This window comes from Gigantopelta aegis, chromosome 3 (assembly GCF_016097555.1).
Source record: "Gigantopelta aegis isolate Gae_Host chromosome 3, Gae_host_genome, whole genome shotgun sequence".
Taxonomy (NCBI): domain Eukaryota; kingdom Metazoa; phylum Mollusca; class Gastropoda; order Neomphalida; family Peltospiridae; genus Gigantopelta; species Gigantopelta aegis.
In genome coordinates this window covers 73,106,353-73,129,872 of record NC_054701.1, presented here as the reverse complement: position 1 = coordinate 73,129,872, position 23,520 = coordinate 73,106,353, and positions in this window count along the sequence as shown.

Genomic DNA, 23,520 nt, shown 5'->3' with positions numbered 1-23,520 from the left:
AATACACCCACATAAACTTTGCAATCCCACAATCTAAACCACTGCCTGCATAATTTTGGCACAGGCGACTGTATCCTACTATAGTTTTGCAACCTTTCGTGCATAAAATTATGGTACACTGATAGCATTCCCACACGCCTTGTATTTTAATGTTACTGCTCACGTCCCTCCCTTTTTTTTTTTTTTTTTAAACAAAACATTTAACGCAACCCGACCAAAAATAAAGACGGTTTTAAACGGGTCGTCGCCGCGCATTCTATTCTCTTGTTCCTCGGCATATCGGGATTCCATTAATATAAAAGTCGAACAACAACAACAACAAAAATTAAGATGAAAAAGAAGAAAAAAACAAGTCATTTTAATTTATCAGTTCTGACAAGAAAAACTAGCATAGGATTTTTTAAATGTTCTTTTGGTTCCATTCCTGTTCACTTCCGGGTTCTTGTGCTTCGATAAAATTTACTGAAGTAAAAATGGTGTCGATTTAAATCACGTTGTCATCGTAAATGTACCCTGTAGTGAAATACTTGAATGTCTCCTCTTGTCGGCTTTTTATTTAAACAACGATATTTGTAAATAAATTAAGGCAAAAACGTAATCGGCAGATCGGTTGATTTTGCTATCGACCTATGCGAATTGGCAGCCATTATTGAATGTTTGTCTAACCTTGCATCACGTGTCACGGTGGGCGTGGTTAACTCGTCATACGGAGGGGTCAATTGTCACGTGTGTGTGTGTGTGTGTGTCTGGCGCTGGCGGCTGATTAATTTATTGTATTCCTACACCATGTTTACTACACATTCCGAAACAATTCGGTCTGGGACAAGCCGAGCGCAACAATACAGACCAACATCCATGTGTAGAACATATCAACTCTTGTAAGTGCAAAAAAAAAAAAAAGTAAAATCGGTTAGTGATTTAATTTGGTGAAAAATATACATTTAAATAATGTCGGTCAGCGAGGTACAGACTGACCTCTGGTTCTAGAAAAATCTAGTTTTACTGACGCAAAAAGTTTTTAACATGATAAAATGACTACATCTCCAATGTAGCGCGCTAACAACCTGATCTGCATTTTTCTATCTGATAATGTTAGCCGTAAAAGCAGGATGGTGCTGCCACCCCCCCCCCCCCCCCTCCTAAATGTTGCGACAGTTATAATTTTATTATATATTCATTTTCATCCCCCTCCAAACCTTCCCCAAGGTTCCCTTGGCATTCCGCTCCCCCTAAATGAATTTTCTGGATCCGCCACTGTTAAATATGACGTCATCATGATTTGGCACAAATTGTAAATGATGCCACGTATTTTACATTCACGACTGATTAAAAAAGTGTTTAAAGTTTGTTTTTGTTTAACGACACCACTAGAGCACACTGATTTATTAATCATCGGCTATTGCATGTCAAACATTTGGTAATTCTGACATATAGTCATAGAGAGGAAACCCGCTAAATATTTCTATTAGTAGCAAGGGATCTTTTATATGCACCATCCCACAGACAGGATAGCACATACCACGGCCTTTGATATACCAGTCGTGGTGCACTGGCTGGAACGAGAAATAGCCCAATGGGCCCACCGACTGGAATCGATCCTAGACCGACCATGCATCAGGTGTACGTTTTACCATTGGGCTACGTCACGCCCACGACTGATTAATGCATCCACATATTCGCGTGCATTCTCCAACTTAAAGGAACATTCCTGAGTTTGCTGCATTGTAAGATGTTTCCTGCAAAATAAAATATTTCTACGAGTAAACTTACATATTAAATATATTTTCTTGTTTAGAATATCAGTGTCTGTATAGTCAATGTGTTCCTGGTCGTCTTAATATTTGTAAGAAGCCTAAACTGGATTTTGTCTTCAAATAATTTCGTACGTTAGAAAAAATATATTTTAGGAAATAAAATAAAATTTAACCTATAAATAGTAGAACAAATAGTAGAACGATCCGTAACACGTTTAATATACAGCCACTAATATTTTATGTATAAAAATATATTTGATATGCAATTACAATCGTTAAAAAGTCTCTGTTAGTCGATAATACCTGAACGAGTAAGGCTCGTTTGTTTCCTCGTCGGAGTCCAGAAGTGTTTGGGATATACAGAAGTCGGTCAGATTCTGCACCATGAACCCATTTCGTTCAGACGCTGACATATTCAAGAGTTTCGTGTCCTTGTACTTATAAAGCAAACTGTGTAGTGTAAGAATATTAAAGTTAAAGTTTGTTTTGTTTAACGACACCACTAGAGCACATTGATTTATTAATCGTCGGTTATTAGATAATTCCGACATATAGTCTTAGAGGAAATCCGCTACAATTTTCATTAATAGGAAGCGATTTTTGTTAATGGACCCTTCCATCGACAGGACAGCACATACCACGGCCTTTAATATGTCAGACGAGGTGCACTGGCTGGAATGAGAAATAGCCTAATAGGCCCACTGACGGGAATCAATCATAGACTGACCGCGCATCAAATGAGCGCTTTACCACTGAGCTACGTCCCCCGCCCCTCCTACCCCACCCTCCCCCGTAAGAATAATGAGAAGAATTGGACTTGTAGTCGCATTACTGACAGTGGCGTAGCCGTGGTGAGGGGAAGCATGCCTACCCTCAATCACACCCCTAGGTATGGGTAATATTTGGCGTACTTCCAGAAAAAAAAAAAAAAAAAACACAAAACAAACCACAAAAAAATACCCCAAAAAACCTGTTCAAGCACGCCTACTGTTGGCACATCCTCTGACTTCGCCAGAGAGTTCTGCCCATGACAGGCACATCTCTATTGCTCCACACCACCTTTTTATGTTTGCCTATCATCGCATAACGCGTTTAACAGACAGTGTGAATGCCATGCCCACGCACTCACGCACCCACCCCAATATAGCATCCTGGATACGCCAATGAGTACTGAGGTAGATTAAAATATTAAAAATAACGAAATTGATATCAGTCCATACGGCTGTGCAGCTCCAAACTGTGTATATAGTACAAAAGGATCAGAATATTTGTTTAAAGATGCATCAGCACATTAAAGACATATTGTCACATACCACTGACCTATTACATGGCCTAACAAAGTATTACTTAAAAATATATATATTTGATTTGTCCCTAAATGTACTTTATTTAACCATCTACGTAACCACCATACTCCACTTATTAATGATATTTTGTAAAAATAATTAAATTATGGCAATGGTCCATAATTTAAAACTAACATTGGGGAGAGGGTTGACATGGATTTTACTCCATCATGCTGTAGTTAAAGTGATTTAGATTTAGTCTGTAAAAAATATTGTAATTTTTTATTTATTATTCATTATGCCTTTAAAAATAATTGTAAGCCTATTTTGAGGGTTTGGATGAAGCAGAGCATAACTGTACGAGACATGGGGGGAGAGACAAGTGCCCCACCCCCCACCCTGCGTACAAATCCTCAAATTCGGGGGGGGGGGGGAGATATTTGGGTAAAATGAGCTTGCGTGAAACCTTTTTACCATGTAGTTCTATCATTCTAACCACAATATTAGTTGTAATTCATGTAAATGTTTTATTTAATGACTCACTCAACACATTTTATTTACGGTTATATGGCGTCAGACATAATATGGTTAAGGACTACACAGATACTGAGAGAGGAAAAATGCGTAGCGATTCGTTTGCAACCCTATATAGCTGTTTGACAGTAATTCGGGCATTTTCATTTAATTCTTTCAAAAATCAGCCTGCCCGTCTAAAGAAAAAGGGAGTCCGTACGCCTATGAAGCATCTAGCAATAGTCCTTGCACCTTTAGTTACTCTCATGACTACTGTATCTAGACCAAATGCCGAAACAACCATAAATGTTAGACACTAAATAGCCAGTGGTGTTTCATACACGCTTCTGGAGCGGATCCACGATTTTGTAAAGGGGTGAGGGGGAGACAAATGAGCCGATCTCCCAAAGTGGAGGCGAGATGTGTATGAGGGGTTGAATGGGTGCATGCTCCCCGGAAACTTCTGAAATAAATATGCTCACAGTCGTGTTTTCAGGACAATTTAATGTTGTTGTTTGGTTTTTTAAGTCATTAAAAAGAGTATTTAAGATGGACGGAGGTGGGTGTATCACGGGACCCCAATGGCGCTCTTGGAAGTCTTCTTGTGAAAAGTCATAAAATTACGGCAAAACATACTCGTTGTGATGAGGCTGTATATACTACAATCGTATAATTGCATTTTAGAATTTTATATAAACGTCTGCCGTGTATAGAGACTTGGCAAATGGGGGCCGGCTATATAATAAAATAATAATAATAAATATATATATTATTTCATGACGAAAATAACTGCGAATACGTTGAAATAAAATAATAAACAGTCGGAACATGAACTCACCATTTTTATTATTATTATTAGACGGTTACAACGGTATAGTGCTTGGTTCGGAAACGGATAACAGCCAGTCGTTTTTCGTTAAAAGTTTGCAAATTATTTTGACTGATTCGCAAAGTGGTCATTCAGTTTAATGTATTGTTGTTACTGAAACAATACATAAATTTAGAGGGGGACCCGGGGATGGTCTCAGCCTTACTGGTATAAAAAATATGTATTTTGAGTTTTATTGCCTCTTGCAATGTTGCGCATTTGCGTTATGGGGTGATCACACTGGCCCGAATGAGCTTCCGTTTGTTTTCCGTATACGAAAGTGGTGTGATTTTTTAAACTGGCCGAATGTTCCTCCGAATGTGTTTTCCCCAATGTATCACCGAATGCTTTCCGTTTGTTTTCCGAATGTTTTCCGAATAGACCGAATACTTCCCGCATGTTGACTTCGAAAGCAGGGAGGAAGGGAGAGACTGGGGAGAAGGACGGGAGGAAGGGGAAGAAGAAGCAGTTGCCACCAATGTAAGTATTTCTGTGTTTTTTACACCATTATAACATCATAAAAATGTGCATTTTCCCCCATGTTTTATGACATTCCCCCCCCCCCCCTTCTTATAACATATTCCTGTAAAATGTATAAACATATTTTTTAATTGACTGTAAATGGTCAATTATTCACATGTAAAACTGTAGAATATGTTTGCTGTAAAATGTAAAATCATAGAAATGTCTGTAAAATGTAAAATTCATTTTTATTGTGTAAAATGCAGTTTCAATTCACTGTAAAATGTAGAGAAGACACCCCTTGCCCCCATCTTTAAAATTACTGACCTGTAAAACTGTATAATATAATTATAAATATTTTTATTGTTGTGTTTGCAGGCCCACTATGGAGCCACAGGAGCCGGGTGAGGGTGAGGCGAGGCCGGGTGAGGGTGGGGTGAGGCCGGGTGAGGGTGAGGCAAGGCCGGGTGAGGCGAGGCCGGGTGAGTCCAGAGAGGAGGTGCGCATGCAGGAGGATGCCAGGCTGGAGTTGGTGAGGCTGCAGGCGGCCATGCTGGAGGCGGAGGTGGAGGTGGAGGAGGTGGTCGAGGAGCAGCAGCTCAAGGAGAAACGGTTCAAGTCTAATCCGGTGACCAAACTCAAGGCGATCCTGGAGAATGAGGACGCAATAGTGGAGTGGGCAGCTACTCATCCCGAGCTGTACGATCGCGGCCACAGTGACTATTACATCAAGGAGGCGAAAGACAGGGCCTATGCTGACAAGGCTGCCATGTATCCTGACCTCACTGGTATGTTTCTCTTGTCATTTCAATGATAGCATCAGTATTGTTGGATGTCTATTTTATAATGTATATGAATGTCCAGAGTGTTTAAAATGTTAAATTAGTAATTTGTAATTTGTAATGTGTAATTTGTAATTTGTTATGTGCTTAATGCTTAATTTGTAATGTGTTAAATAATATGTTAAATTTTTATTACAATGTTCTCTGTACTTTATTTTAACATGTAAAACATATGTAGTCGTAACCAATGTTGTCACTTGATTTTTAATAATATAGAATTTGTAATAATAATGGTTCTTATTTATTTGTGTTTTTCAGGCAAGCAGTTGGAGAAGTGGCTGACGGGGATGCGGGACCGATATGCCAAAGTCAGCAATGAAATCAAGCAGAAGTCTGGGGCCGGTGCTGCGAAGATTATGGCCCGCAACCAATACATCAAAGAGAAATTTGCCTTCCTGAAGTCCTATATCCCCAGACACAAGGGGACAACTGCAGGTGTAAGTATACAATCTGTTATAATTATAGTCGGACGTTTATGTTAGTGCAGCTGCAGAAGCAACAGCCGTTATACAAAAAAAAAAATGTAAACAATATAAAAACATGTAATGATATTGTAATGTATTATGAATGAATGAATTAAAGCAATTAAGAATGCAATAAAATGTATCAATAAATAAATAAATAAATAAATATTAAATTACAATAAATATGTCATATATATTTTACAATATTAAGTCATAACTGTTAAAAAAATTAAAAGCATGTAATAATTTACTGAAATGATTATAATGGATGTTTGTTATGCAGTGATACACAACATTAATTTTCATGTCATACTTTATTTATATATTGTTTAATTCTGCTTCTTGCAGCTTGGTGAGACAGTAGAGGAGCCCCCAGTGGATGAGGGTAGTGATGAGGGTAGTGATGAGGGCAGCACACCAGGCAGTCCTCTCGGTCCCACACCACCACGCACAGAGGCAGATCCTGCGGAGCTCTCGCTGGAGGTTCTTGCCAGACCGTCCACCTCCGACAGGATAGGCAAGGGGACCAAGGGCAAGGGGAAGGGGAAGGCAAATATCAAACATGTCACTCATAACAATAATATAGAATCATTTATTATCATTAATTAACATAATGTACATAATTTACAAAGAGACATCTGAAACATGTAAAAAATGTAAAATCATATCATTAACTTAATGTACATAATTAATCAATTGTAATGTTTATACTTATATTGCTTTTCTCCTGCAGGCAGTTTGCAAGGCCAATGACTCTCCCGATACATTGCGGGCGTCAACAGAGGAAGTCATGGGCCTCCTGAAGCATGCAGTGGATAGACCCACCCCCAACCCAGCTGAAGCCTTTGGCCAGTACCCGGCGTCCGTATCTACAGATATACACCCGCAACTGCTGAGTTCTTGGCGGCGTGAGGTTAGTACATGACCCTGTCTCCTTAACCTGTAACCTGTAACCCGTAACCTTTGTTTGTGTCAAAAATTAATTATATAGAAATTGAAATAAATAAGAAAGAAATTTATTTATAACATATAGAAATCTAGATAAATAGTAAGTAACAAAAAGTAAGTAAATAAAGAAATAAAACAAAAACAAAATAAATTAATAAGTTAATATATAAATAAATACATAGATAAATTAATAATTGAATAAATAAATAAATAAATAAAAAAGATATACATAATTGAGAAAGAAATATATATATATTATTAATTTAAATGTTATAATCTGTACATGCATGTTATAGTTATATTGTTTTGATCCTGTTCCAGACTGTGGAGATGGCCAACCGCTACTTGGGTCAGTCGGCCACCATCAGACAGCAGGAGCAGCAGCAGAAGCACAAGAGAAGGGAGGGGGAGGGGTTCGGAAAGCGTTCGGAAAGGGTTCGTCATGTTCTATGTCCATTCGGGGTTTACGGAAAGCATACGGAACATACTGTGCATTCTGGAAGTGTACGAGCAGTTCGGAAAATGTTCTGAAAGAATACTTGAAGGGTTCTGGCTATTCGTTATACATTCGGCGGCATAAATGAAAAACAAATCCGGAAAGGATACTGAAAACGTTCGGAAAGCATTCGTCATGTTCTAGGTCCATTCGGGGTGTTCGGAAAGCATACGGAACCCAGCACCTCCAAATTTTCATTCCGAATGCACCAAGAACTAGACGCATGCTTCCCGAACGTTTTCCGTACATGCCGTATGCTCCTAGAATGCTTCCTGAATACACATAGACGCCACATTCGGATGGTCGATGAGAATTATTTTGAACATGCACAACACATTTTTGGAGCTACCGAATGCCGTTCCGTATGCATCCGTACGGAGCCGAACAGCCAGTATGCTCCTAGAACACACCGAATGCTTCCCGAATATGATCCGTTCGCTCCCCGAACACCCAAATTCCTATTCGGAAAACAAACGGAATGGCATTCGGGTCAGTGTGATCGGGTCATTAGGAGCCTCAAAATTGCAATCAGAGAAAAAATATTAAGTTCAAGCCCTGTTGTTAGTTTGTGTACTGTCCGAAGTTAGTTTCTCTTTCAGATAATCTACCTCAGCAGCATATATATATATATATATATATATATATATATATATATATATATATATGTATTGTCATATAATACTTTGTTGAGTCAATAATTAGGTCAACCATCGGTAATTTAGCGTCTTTAAGTCATTAAAAAAAAGTAAAAACGGGCGGGAGGTGCCACGGTACCACGATGCCACCCTCTGGATCCGCCAAAGCGCCTTACAAAAGACTGGAAGGTACAGCAGTTGAGCGTTCTTCCACTACACTAAACATATGGCAACTGAAAATGCACCTGCTTATTTATCAGTCACCAGCCTGAAGTAAGTTAATTGTGGTGGGGAGGGGGGCTGTCCTGAACAGTGGGCTCTGGTGGGTTTCCAATGGCGTAGCCAGCATGGCGTTTGCCTCGTCTGGACTTTCGCCTGATTTATTATATTTTTCCCATGACACTAATATTCATTTTACAAGTCTGGGTTTGCCTCGGCGTTTTTTCCTTCCTCTCTGGCTACGCCCCAGGTTCCCACACCCCACACCCCTCACCTCCGGTGCCACAGCCATCCAACAAGCAGGCCACATGGCATGACTTAGTAAAGAGGGTGTTTTCTTCCGCGTTGCAGGCCCTAGAATGATCTAAAAGTGTAATAGGAGTCAAGGACGATTGTGTTTACCAACATGTCATGTACCGTTAGTTATAATATGTCGTGCGGACGACATGCCCGGAATTCGGTCAGTCATCAGAATCAGGCATCACGTTTTTCGTCTACTTCCAGTCTGTAAACACATACTGCTCAGTAGACCAAAAAATTGAAAATAATACGTTTTTTGTTGTTTGACATTTCGTTTCCGCATCGATGCTAGAGATAGATAAAGTTCACATGTGTTAGGTGAAATTGAGAAGGGGGCACTAATCGAATGGGGAGACGGTGATAAGGCATTATAAATGATTCTCAATTAACGTGTTAGGCGTGAACACTGAATACTAGAAGGTGTCTGAGTGTGTATTCCCATCATCAATCACTGTATTATGTGTAAGGAAAGAAGGAACTGTTTTATTTAACGACGCACTCAACACATTTTATTTACGTTATATGGCGTTAAGGACCACACAGATACTGAGAGAGGAAACCCGCTGTCGCCACTTCATGGGCTACTCTTTTCGATTAGCAGCAAGGGATCTTTTATATGCAGCAACCCACAGACAGGATAGTACATACCACGGCCTTTGCTACACCATGTGTGGAGCACTGGCTGAAACGATAAATAGCCCAATGGGTCCACTGACGGGGATTGATCCGAGACCGACCGCGCATCAAGCGAACGCTTTACCACTGGGCTACGTCTCGCCCCGTATTATATAACGCGTTTGTAATGAATATACTGAAAACTGACAGCCATGTGACTGTCTGTGTTAATCCAGGGCCATGTTTTACGAAGCTATCTTAGCGCTAAGATCGCCTTAAGTTTTGTTGTTTGGGGTTTTTTAAAGGAAAAACCTGGATATGGGTTTATTTTGTTGGGGGGACAAACAAAAGTTAAAGTTAAGTTTGTTTTGTTTAACGACACCACTAGAGCACACTGTTTTTTTAATCATCGGCTATTGGATGTCAAACATTTAGTAATTCGGAAAATTCAGGAAATCTGCTATATTTTTTCATTGGTAGCAAGGGATCTTTCATAGATAAACCATTCGTGGTGCACTGGCTGGAACGAGAAATAGCCCAATGGGACCACCGACTGGGATCGATCGACCGCGCCTCAGGCGAGTGCTTTACCACAGGGCTACGTCCCGCGCACAAACAGAAGTCTTGCTGGAGCTGAAAACTTTGGATAGTTTCGTTAACAATTACGCTATTACGTTCATCCAGCAGTTTTTCGTTAAACGTTTGCAAACAATTTTGACTGAATCCCAAATATGTTATTCGGTTTAACGTGTATCGTAAAAACCAGTCTAACAAACGTTAAGCGACAAACGGTTGGCTAAGCACAACCATGTGCCACCAGCTGCATCTTATCAAGTACTATTATCCTGTTCAATTATTTAGACCCAAAGTTTTTTGCAAATGTTACGTTTATTTCCTATTCGATATTTGTTTTCTTTGCATTTACATGAAAACAAACCCAAACCCCGACAGGTTTTATATACAAATCATCATATAAAATGCACGAAGTTGACTTAATTCCACTTTTTAAAAATCTCTGTGTCGTTTGAATGCACGTTATTTCGCCTATAAATAACTAAGGTCATTTGCATATCAAAACATTGGGATCTGAGGCTACGTGAAGGCCATTATAGCTTGTTTCACTAAATCAAGGTTATTATTGGTTTGCAGTGTGTAACAGCATTGTCTAATCTTTCCGTTAAACATAGATGTAAACAAACAGAACATGTAACCCTTTCTTGTAGGTGCATTATATTTAATAAATGTAGCTAATGTATTATGTATTTTTATTTTATTATATCAATTATATATTAGCATACCATACCTAACCTAACACAACTGAGGTGTAGCACAGTAATAAACATAAATCACCTGACACACCGCAGGAATGTGCTTTCCAAATTTATAAATAAATTTAATGCAGGGCCGGACCCAGAAGACCGGGGGGGGGGATAAAATGTCAAAGGCCACCAACATCAAATAATAATAAAAATGTTATTTAATTTGCCTCTAAATTGGGAACTCATACGTATATATATATATATATATATAGTATTTAGGGTGGTGCTAGGGGCTGGGGTTTGGGGGTGGGTGTTACATTTGTAATGCGAAAAAACCAAAGGGCTATTGTTCGGACTCGTATGGGTTCAACCACTTTTTCATCCCGCAGACACAGCCTTGAATGTTCAAAATACGATAGCATTGCTTGGTCAATAACATCATTATTTCGATCTATGACTGCACGTGCTATTGTAGCAATGTGTAAACCACGTAAAATACAAGTTAGGTAGGGTATATAAATTCATTGAAAATGTATTAGTTGACATTCTTGTTATTGTTATTTGAGGAAAAATATGGGTAAATCGGAAAACACTTCAGTTGATGTAAAATCGTGTATTAAGAACGTTTTCGATTATTGTGAAGATGAACATCAGCGCGGTAGACCTAGGTATGCTTCTTATCGAATTGTCGATCGAGTTTCCGCTGCACTTAAAGTTTCGGTTTCAACAGTAAAAAGAACTGTGAAAAATCTAAGCTCTACGAATCCAAGCACAAAAATCACTGTTAAAAAACGCGACCGAAAACAGAAAGATGTTATTTAGACGACGAGTATACAGATTTTATAGAGAGGGCGAATTACCTACATTACATAAGATTAACGTGGCTTTAAGGGAGGAATGTGGAATCAACATATCCATATCAACTTTACGAAGAACACTCCATGACCTCGATTTTAAATACCAACATATGTCTACAACCGGAAAAGTGATTTTTGAGGACGCCAATATATCAGACAGGAGACTGTCCTATCTCCATGAAATATCCAGTTTACGAGAACAGGGGTATTTAATAGTGTATCAAGATGAGACCTGGGTGAATGTCAACCACACAACATCCCACCACTGGACAGATATCCACCCGGGCACAAGTACCGCCAATCACCTGCCGAAATCAGACGCTGCTGATCGAGTTCCTAAACTCTGTTCGGTGACTGCGAAGGGAAACAGACTTATTATTTGTCATGCTGGCTGTGATAAATATGGATTGATAGATGGCTGTGAATTGATCTTTGAGGCTAAAAAAACAGACGGAGACTATCATGGTGAGATGAATCATGACAATTTTATCAAATGGTTTGAAGAACAACTTATGCCTTCTCTACCAGAACCTTCTGTTATCGTCATGGATAACGCAAGCTACCACAACAAATTAACTGAGATTACACGATGTCCTGCACTAAACGCTAAAAAGGAAGAAATTCAGTCGTGGCTACGAAACAAAAAATATACCTTTTGAGAGTAACATGACAAAGCCAGTTCTTTATGAACTTGTGAAAAGTAACAAATGTGCAAAGCAATTTGTTACTGATGATATTGCTGAACGCCATGGGCACTTGTGTCTAAGACTGCCGCCAAGACATTCTGAACTCAATCCGATAGAACTGATCTGGAGTCAAGTCAAAGGGCACATAGCTCGTCACAATGATGGTAAAATGACCACGGTGCGGAGAGAACTTGCACATGCATTGAACTCTGTCACACCTACACACTTCTCTGACGCAGTTAAACATGTAATAAAGATCGAAGAAGATTTTAGAAAACAAAATAGTTTTATAAGAAATAAAATATCCCCTGTGATAGTCCCCCTTAACGAAGGTAGTGATGAAGAAATGAGTTCGTCGACTGATTAAGTTATTTCTCCATACCCATTAGGAGTATTACTTTAATGTATGCATGAACTCTTTAACACCAAAAACAATTTATTTCCATATCATTCACTATCAAACAACCTAACAACCTATAAACTAATCGACTAGAAATGCATATAGACTACACATACATACGAGAGAAATGTTTATTTAACGACACACTCAACGCATTTGATATACGTTTATGTGGCGTCAGACAAAAACGGTTTAAGGAGCATTATGACAGTGAGAAAGAAACTCGCTACCGCCACATGGGCCACTGTTTCCGATAAGCAATTTTGATAAGCAATAAGGGACGTTTTATATGCACCATCCCATAGACAGGATAGCACATACCACAGCCTTTATACATCAGTTGTGGTGCACAGGCTGGAACTAGACACAACCCAATGGGTCCACCATGTGGGATCGATCAGTCGACCTACCATGAGCGAACGCTTTACCTCTGAGCTACGTCCCGCTCCATATACAAAAGAAGCCTTAAGTGGGGTTGGGGTTGTGCAGAGGGTCACACCTCCACCAATCGCATGCATACCATATTCTTCTCTCTCTCTCTCCCTATAACCATATAACCATAGATTAAAATATGTTGAGTGCGTCGTTACATAAATGACGTCTCTTTCTCTCTCTCTCTCTCTCTCTCTCTCTCTCTCTCTCTCTCTCTCTCTCTCTCTCTCTCTCTCTCTTTCTCTCTCTCTCTCTCTGTCTGTCTGTCTCCCTTCAGCGCGCGCGCTTGTGTATTCCACAATATAATTATAATATTTGATACATTTTTTTTTTTCAAACTGACGTTTTGTCACTTGAACTCCCCACCTGAATCCGCGCCTGCTTCATGTTTACAGATATTTTCTTAAATATAGGTCATACTACGATTTGTGCGGATAGGACGATAGAACCGAACATTAGTTTGAAACGCACTATAGAATAATGCTTTTGATATGCAAATGACCGTAGTTATTTATAGGCGAAATAACGTGCATTCAAACGACACAGAGATTTTTAAAAAGTGGAATTAAGTCAACTTCGTGCATTTTATATGATGATTTGTATATAAAACCTGTCGGGGTTTGGGTTTGTTTTCATGTAAATGCAAAGAAAACAAATATCGAATAGGAAATAAACGTAACATTTGCAAAAAACTTTGGGTCTAAAAAATTGAACAGGATAATAGTAGATTAGTAATACTCGTAACATCAGTTATCGGGACTGTCTGTGTGGGATCATCTTCCTAAGCTACTTGAAGAGTCTTATTTCGTACTGGTATTTCATACATCAAAGGAATTAGCCTTGATTAGCCACGGTGGTCCAGAATAGAAGTGAATAGTTAATTAATGAGGTGTCGTTACGTATTAGAGAGTAGTCGATATAGGCAATGGCTCGTCATGTATAAACAATAGAGTTTCTTCGACTGATATAAAGGGTTTCCACGAGAGGCGATCGATCCTGTGATCCATCGCTCCTCAAGCAAGTGATCTGCTCTATCACTGAGCTACATTCTGCGCCCTCCCCCCCCCACCCCCCAAACACCCACCCACCCCCACTCCACCCCCAATACTTTGTATTTTATGTCTATAATACATCAAATTAGTTAACATGTATCTAGGTATATGTTTTATACGAGGTATGTGCCTCTTGGGCTACCATTTCAAGGGTGACTGCAGGAGTTTTCAATGGAGGGGTTGTAGTGTGCCAAAAAGACACTTACAGTACCCTAACGTTAACTAGCATGCATTATATATAGACAATCTCCTTCCAGAGACACCCAGCCAACCAAGATATTCCATGTTTACCACTAGAAAGAAACATATTCTGTATATGCTAGGATCAGACTGTCAACTGTCACGACTAAATTGGCCGACTTACGGCAGGAAGGAAGGAAATGTTTTATTTAACGACGCACGCACTCAACACATTTTATTTACGGTTATATGGCGTCAGACATATGGTTAAGGACCACAAAGATATATAGAGAGGAAACCCGCTGTCGCCACTTCATGGGCTACTCTTTTCGATTAGCAGCAAGGGATATTTTATATGCACCATCCCACAGATAGGATAACACATATCACGGCCTTTGATATACCAGTCGTGGTGCACTGGCTGGAGCGAGAAATAGCCCAATGGGCCCACCGAAGGGGATCGATCCCAAACCGACCGCGCATCAAGCGAACGCTTTACCGGTGGGCTTACGTCCCGCCCGACTTACGACAGGTGCGCTCAGATTAACAACTAATGGGTTGTACCACGAAAATCGAGTTGTAAGAGCAAATGGACAGTCATAGACGTTCTGAGAGCAGAAACATGGCCAACTTTGTCGTAGCAGTTGGTAGTTTGAACCTAGCATTTTGAAGTCGCAGGTAAATTTTGAAGGTACACAGTAATACACACCCAGCACCATCACCTGGATCCGCGCCTGCATTTCGGAATGCCACAGGTTTTGTAGTACGATAGCTTCTAGACACTTGTTGTCCGACCTTTATGCCTCGACCAGTAGTGCGAACAGGTCACTGTTTTCTGATAGTCCTACATTTATCCACGGAGAAAAGTCGGTAACCTTGGGATTATGTAGTTAAAGGGACTGTTCTGAGTTTTCGGCGATGTTGAGATGATGTTGACCAACAGAGACTTTTTAATGACTTTAATTATATACTTTTTTAATATAATATTAGTGGCTGTATATTAAATGTGTTTCTGATAGTCCTATAGTGATTGTACTAGAAAGAAATGTTTTATTTAACGACGCATTCAACACAGATTTTGAGAGGAAACCCGCTGTCGCCACTACATGGGCTACTCTTCCGATTAGCAGCAAGGGATCTTTTATTTGCGCTTCCCACAGGCAGGATAGCACAAACCATGGCCTTTGTTGAACCAGTTATGGATCACTGGTCGGTGCAAGTGGTTTACACCTACACATTAAGCCTTGCGGAGCACTCACTCAGGGTTTGGAGTCGGTATCTGGATTAAAAATCCCATGCCTCGACTGGGATCCGAACCCAGTACCTACCAGCCTGTAGACCGATGGCCTATCACGACGCCACCGAGGCCGGTTGATTGTACTAGATTAAACTTCATTTTGTTTCCTATTTGTAAAAATGTTCGTACGTACGAATTATTTAGAGACCACATTCAGTTTAAGCTACTTACAAATAATAAAACGATCAGAAACAAACTGAATAGTTTGTTATTTTGTTTAACGACACCACTAGAGCACATTTATTAATTAACCATCGGCTAATGGATGTCAAACATTTGGTAATTCTGACACATAGTCATCAGAGGAAACCCGCTACATTTTCTTAATGCAGCAAGGGATCTGTTATAATATACACTTCGCCACAGACAGGAAAGCACATATAATGACCGTTGACCAGTTTTGGTGCATTGGTTGGAACGAGAAAAAAACAATCAGTTGAATGGATGCACTGAGGTGGTTCGATCCTGCGACGTAAGCACCTCAAGCGAGTACTAGACCGACTGAGCTAAATGCCGGCCCCATAAACTGAATAAGCTATACAGACACTGATATTCTATGAAAGAAATTATATTTAATATATGTGTCTTAATTTTAATTTAATAGAAATAACATTATGTTTTTAAAAGAAGACAACCGGCATGTTTCTGGTATCAAACCATTATGTAATTACTTCCCTGAAAAAGCAACAAAACAAAAATTAGAAATGTAATTTCTTTCTATTTTCACTTTTCCATAAACAAAATTACAGTGTGTTAATCCGCATTCATTATTCCATTTCATTATTTTGATAAAGAAGCCCGAGGAAATAAAATATAAATGGTGTAGTTTCTAGCGAAATACTGTGAACTGGATAAAGTTATTTTTTGCATTTTTGTCGAAATGTTTTAGTGTTATTTTATTTTAGAGCATAATACTGCAATAACATTCACAGCTTAATATTTTATTTCTTTTTTGCGAATACTAGTGTCATGCTTTAAAACTACGAGTAAAAACGTTCGCTAGTAACAATAATACCGGTACGTGAGATAACCAAATATAAGGTGGATGTGCTAATTTGACCTATATATATATAGGTTGAATCAGTTTATCTATGACACAAGAAGAGAAACAACGTGTTGTCGACCTAGGTAACAGAGGTGTTGACTTTCGGCACGTTTTCTTTAAAACAGATATCAGTGGGAAAGAATGTAATTTAACAAGGGTGCCCGTACCAAGGGGAGGTGGTATTCGAGTGTGTATGCACTCCCCCCCCCCCCCCCACACACACACATGGAGGTCCACGTTTTAAAAACGATTTCCATCAGTTAAAATTTGTTTTGTTCAACGACACCACTGGAGCACACTGATTGATTAATTAATCATTGGCTATTGGATGTCAAATATTTGGTCATTCTGGCACGTAGTCAATAGAGGAAACCCGCTGCATTTTTCCTAATGCAGCAAGGGATATTGTATATGTACTTTTCCACGGACAGAAAAACACATATCACGGCCTCTGACCAGTTACGGTGCACTGGTGGAAGGAGAAAAAAAATCAGTTGAATCGATCCACCTAGGTGGTTCGATCCTGTGACGCAAGCACCTCGAGCAAGCACTCAACCGACTGAGCTAAATCCCGCGTCTTTTATAATGTCAGAACTCACAAAGATCCTTTATAAGAATTACGCCGAGCGATTTACCGATTGAACTAGCACCTGTTCTCAGGGTGGGACGTAGTCCAGTGGTAACTAGTGTTCACTTGATGCGCGGTCGGTCTAGGATCGATCCCTGTCCGTGGGTCCATTTGGGCTATTTCTCTCTCCAGCGAGTGCACCACGACTGGTATATCAAAATCCGTGGTATGTGCTATTTTGTTTGTGGGATGGTGTATTATATATAAAAGATCCCTTGTTACTAATATAAAAATGTAGCGGGTTTCCTCTATAAGGACACACATCAAAATTACCAAATGTTTGACACCTAATAGCCAATGATTAATAAATCAATGTGCTCTAGCAGTGTCGATAAACAAAACTAACTTTTAACTTTTTCAACTCTGAAAAGACAACCCACCATAGCCGTTATGTAGGATACTAGAACCGTAACTAGCGGTCGGCAGAGAAACTTCAGCCGGGACCCGAACGCCCGCTGTCGGCGGCTGAGCTGTTGCCTCTTCCCAAAAAACAAGTACCCTTTTAATTTAAAGGTACCTTTTATATCTACTTGGAGAAGACCCTCTATTACTGTGACCTGATTTGTTTTGCTGGCTGCTGATTACTTTTGTCAGAACTTTTTTTCTTTCTTTTTTTGTTTAACGACACCACTAGATCACATTGATATATTGATCATCGGCTATTGGCATTTGGTAATTCCGACATATAGTCTTAAGGTCAATTCATACTTTGATTGCCGACTTCATGCGAAACTTTTTTTTTTATCAGGTAAACGAAAAAGCGTTGAACGAACGCGCTGCAAAATTTAATGTGAACTGTTAAAGCCGCACTGAATTGACTGACAAATGAGTATTAGGTTTGAACACAAGCAGGACTAGGCGAGTCAACTACTCGCCAATAAGAGTCGGTGGTGGAGTGTAAATCTAGCTTAAGAGAGGAACCCAGCTACATTTTCCCATTATCCGACAGACAGAATAACACATACCACGGCCTTTGATATTAAAAACCAGAAGTTCTAGACCAATTAAACTTGGTCCATAGTTCCACTTGTTCATATCAGTGCATATCAAATTTTAATTTTTAATCAAAATATTTTAGCGTTTAGCTCAATGTTAAAGTTTTCACGTTTAGGTTAATTTCTCACAAACTATAAGTCTAATATCAATGAAACTATTCCAACAAACAACATCACTAAATCAACGTGCAGCAAACGTCAACAAGCTCATCCTGTAGTGGATCCCTTCACACTGTAATGTACCACGCATTGAAAAGGCAGACCAACTGGCCAAGGATGGTTCCATTGGACATCAAGATCAAACACCATCCTCACACAAATAAAGAAAAAAATAAAGAAAAAAATGGCAAAGCGAGCACCCAAACCTCAATCGAACAGGCCCCATTAACAACCTCAGTCGAGGGGAACCAGTTACAATCTTTAGACTGCGCACAGGACACTGTAGACTGTGGTCCCACCTTACCAGGATTAAACTTGTCCCCTCTACCATCTGTCCCTGTGAACAAGCCGCCGAAACTGGTGAACACGGCCAACTCAGAGATACTCACTGGCCAACAGCGAAAAACACAGAAGAAAAACTTTATGGAGCCAAGGGCCCGTGCTTATAAAACTTCTAGATTCCAGACTCAATCTCTAATGACGTCACACGCATACAATTTGTATGACGTTGTCATGACATTCACGTCTCAGACTCTATTAGTCTCGAGTCTAGACTCTAAAAGTTTTATAAGCACCGCCAGGAATCCCGTGTCACTGTGAGATTCATCCTGGCAGAAAACATCATCTTGTGATATCATTACAAGAAGGAACGACAAGAAGAAGAAGAATGAAACTATTCTGTAAATCTTCATTACATGTTTTAAAATTAATTATTTATTTATTATTATTAAAATAGAATTTATTTATTTTTTAAATTTATGTGTTTATTATATTTATTTGGGATGACCTATGAATGCAATTATGAGTGACACCAAATAGATTAATGGTAAGCGAAACATTTAATTTCATAAAAAAAAATCTCATCTGTTACATGAGCTGTCAGTTGATCTGCTTATTAATATGCCTGCCGCTTGCCTCATTGTATTCATCTATACTGAACACAATTAAAAAAGCACTGCCAACCTTTCCGATGTTATTGTCATCGCACGCTTTAGCTTGCTACAAAACACTCAATATTTCATTTCATTTCAACTTATGTTTCGTGCTTATATCCAATTAAGGTTCAAGCACGCTGTTTGTTCAGGACAATGGGTTAGTTGTTAGTGGTTAGTGAGAGAGAAGAGGGTGTAGTGGCCTTACACCTGTCCATTGAGTCGTAAAAACTAACTTTTTAACTAACTGCTATTTTCAAAATCCTGCCCATTTCCAACTCTACACACACACACCCCACCTTCCCCTTCTGTCCCAGACCCAGTCACTTGCTAAGTCAGATATTGTGCCCGGGGGAGACGTGCTTGAACCTTAATTGGATATAGGCACGTTAATATGTTATCCAATCCAACCCAATCTACTTTGGAGCCGGTAACGGGGTGCGAACCCTGTACCTACCAGTTTTATGTCCGATGGCTTAACCACGACACCACCGAGGCCGGTAACAATTAATAACTCTAAGCCTTATGTAGTTTTGTGGGTATGTATTGCCTAACAGAATTATTTCAGTTACATCTACAACTACAACCTGAATAGACATACGGGCACCCATTTTTGTAGGTTGGCAGGCTGTTTTTCCCCCGAATTAAACGAAAATGCCACAATCTGGATAACAACGCGTTTTGTTTACTATGAGCATTACTGCCCAACGGCTATGTAGTGTTGCAAACGAATCACTGCGCATTTTTACATTAATTACAACTAATTTTGCGGGAAGAATGATGGAAATATATGGTTAAAAGGCTTTAGGTTAGCACATTTTGCCTGAGTATCTCTATCGGTGTTTTTTTTTTACCGAATTTGAGTACACAAATGTATTTGCTACAGCACACGGATGGGGGGGGGGGGGGGGCAGCTGACCCCTGACACCCTGCTCCCTGTCTACTACGCTTATGCCGACTGCTGCGTTTTCAATGATGTTCAGTATATTTATATGTGAGCGTCTAGTACCTGCTTGTCAATCAATCTGTCTGTCTGTCTGTCTGTCTGTCTGTCTGAGTGTTTTGTATGTTGTAACTATGTTTTAAGTGTATATCTATTCAACCACTTACACTAATAACCTAAATGCATGCACTGTCCAACATTTCGGTTATTTGTCGTGCTTATCTAATCTGCCAAAAACAGGTTGTGTCTGTCTGTGAATATTTTGGTACGTGGTGTCATTTTGTTATCTCTTCTAACACCATGAACCAAGGTGACCTTACCGCAGAGGTCATCAGTGCACTGTAAGACACTGCATATGTAGCAAAATACGAAATTAAAAAATGACAAATAGAGTGGCATGCATGGGCGTACCCAAGATTTTATATTTGGGGACCACCCATATAAGGAAGCCACCATGAGTCTATGAGTCATATTCAGGGGCGACAGGCTTAATTAAAAAAAAGTGGTGTGTGTGTGTGTGTGTGTGTGAGAGAGAGAGAGAGAGAGAGAGAGAGAGAGAGAGAGAGAGAGAGAGAGAGAGAGAGAGAGAGAGAGAGAGAGAGAGAGAGAGAGAGAGATTGGTGGGGACATGGCCCCATGTCCCATCTGGTTTCGTTAGTGGTGGGCGGGATTTAGCTCAGTCGGTTGAGTGCTCGCTTGAGGTGCTTGCGTCGCAGGATCGAACCGCCTCGGTGGATCCATTCAGCTGATTGGGTTTTTTCTCGTTACAACCAGTGCACCACAACTGGACAAAAGCCGTGGTATGTGTTTTCTTGTCTGTGGGAAAGGGTATATAAAAGATCCCTTGCTACATTAGAAAAACTGTAGCGGGTTTCCTCTGATGACTACGAGTCAGAATTATCAAATGTTTGACATCCAATAGCTGATGATTAATTAATCGATGTGCTCCAGTGGTGTCGTTAAACAAAACAAAACAAACAAACAATCGTTAGTGGTGAAAAGAAACAAGAATTGGTTGTGAGAGATTTAATGCCACATTATGTCATTAAGGCCTCTTCCCAGAAAAACAAGTACTATTTTGTTTTAAAGTTAAAGATTGAGGTGAGAAATGTAATGCGACATTATGTCATTATGGTTAAAGTTTGGTCTGTTTAACGTCACCAAAAGAGCACATTGATTAATTAATTATCGGCTATTGGATGTCAAACATCTGTTAATTCTGACTCGTAGTCATCAGAGGAAACCCTCTACATTGATTGATTAGCTATCATCGGCTGTGAGATGTTACACACTTGGTAATTCTGACTCGTAGTCATCAGAGGAAACCCTTTACATTGATTGATTAACTATCATCGGCTGTGAGATGTTACACACTTGGTAATTCTGACTCGTAGTCATCAGAGGAAACCCTCTACATTGATTGATTAACTATCATCGGCTGTGAGATGTTACACACTTGGTAATTCTGACTCGTAGTCATCAGAGGAAACCCTCTACATTGATTGATTAACTATCATCGGCTGTGAGATGTTACACACTCGGTAATTCTGACTCGTAGTCATCAGAGGAAACCCTCTACATTGATTGATTAACTATCGTCGGCTGTGAGATGTTACACACTTGGTAATTCTGACTCGTAGTCATCAGAGGAAACCCTCTACATTGATTGATTAACTATCATCGGCTGTGAGATGTTACACACTTGGTAATTCTGACTCGTAGTCATCAGAGGAAACCCGCTACTTTTTTCCGATTAGCAGTAAAGGATCCTTTATATGCACTTCCCCATTATGACATTATAGTGTGTGACTAAAAAATCTCGCTGGAAGGAAAGAAAGAAAGAAATGTATTATTTAACGCCGCACTCAACACATTTTATTTACGGTTATATGGCGCCAGACATATGGTTAAGGACCACACAGATATTGAGAGAGGAAACCCGCTGTCGCCACTTCGTGGGCTACTCTTTTCGATTAGCAGCAAGGGATATTTTATATCTTTCATAGACAGGATAGCAAATACCACGGCCTTTGATGTACCAGTCGTGGTGCACTGGCTGGAGCGATCTAAAACGAGGTGCCGTTAAACAAACATTCCCTTTTTCACTTTAAGGAAAGTTTGTTTTGTTTAAAGATACCATTAGAGCACATTGATTTAATCATTATTTATTGGATGTCAAACATTTCGTAATTGAGCCACAGAGTCTTAGAAAAAAAAACCCGCTACATTTGACATTAGTAACAACGGATCTTTTATATATATACCATCCCACAGTCAGGATAGCACATACCACGTATACCATATCCATTGATCGAGCACTGTATGGAACGAGAAATATTCCAATGGACCCACTGACGGGGATCGATCCTAGACCGACCGCGCATCTGGCAAGCGCTATATCACTGGACCACGTCCCGACACTTTTATCTTTATATTAAGGCGTCACGAGTTAAAAGGAAAATCTGTTAAAATTACTATCTCTAGAATGTTTTGCTGTAATAGTAACTAAACGATAATAGTTTCTATATCGCTATTGGTATTAAAACTATAAACATTACAGTTTTAAAATTATCATTTAAGCATTTAGAATAGATGATCCAGTTCTGTTTGGTACATACGAGGTCCTATACTCCGCGTTAGGTTTGCTGGGCTCGCTTATTTAGGTCAAATACAAACGCTGTCTCTTACTGTTATTAAAGTCGCGCAGGCGCAGTTACATATATTTTTCTCAAGTGTACAATTGAGATATCTGCACGACCTGTAATAGCCAATAACTTTACAACAAAACCAGTGACATATTTCCATTAGCAGCAAGGGATCTTTTATTTTCACTTTCCCACAGACAGGATAGCACATATCACAGTCGATGATACAGTGAAGTGAAACAACTGTATAACACGTATGTTTGTATTTTGCGGTAATAAATCACACCGATATATTCTCTCATCTGTACATAAGAGTGTTGACGAAACGAAAAGGAATGTCTATTTAAAGATATTGTCGCACGGCAGTTAACCTGCTAGTGGGTGTATACCACCAAATCAAATCTCAAGGACGATAATAGTAACCTATGTGGCTAAAGCTGCTACACGCAACGTTTCTTTAAAATTGGATAACAAACATTTGATAATTCTAGTCTTCATATTAAACCCGTGCCAATATATATATATATATTTCCATTAGCCGCAAGGTTTCTTTATATGCACTTTCTCAAACAGGCAGCTCATACCACGACATGTCTTATCTCTCTCTC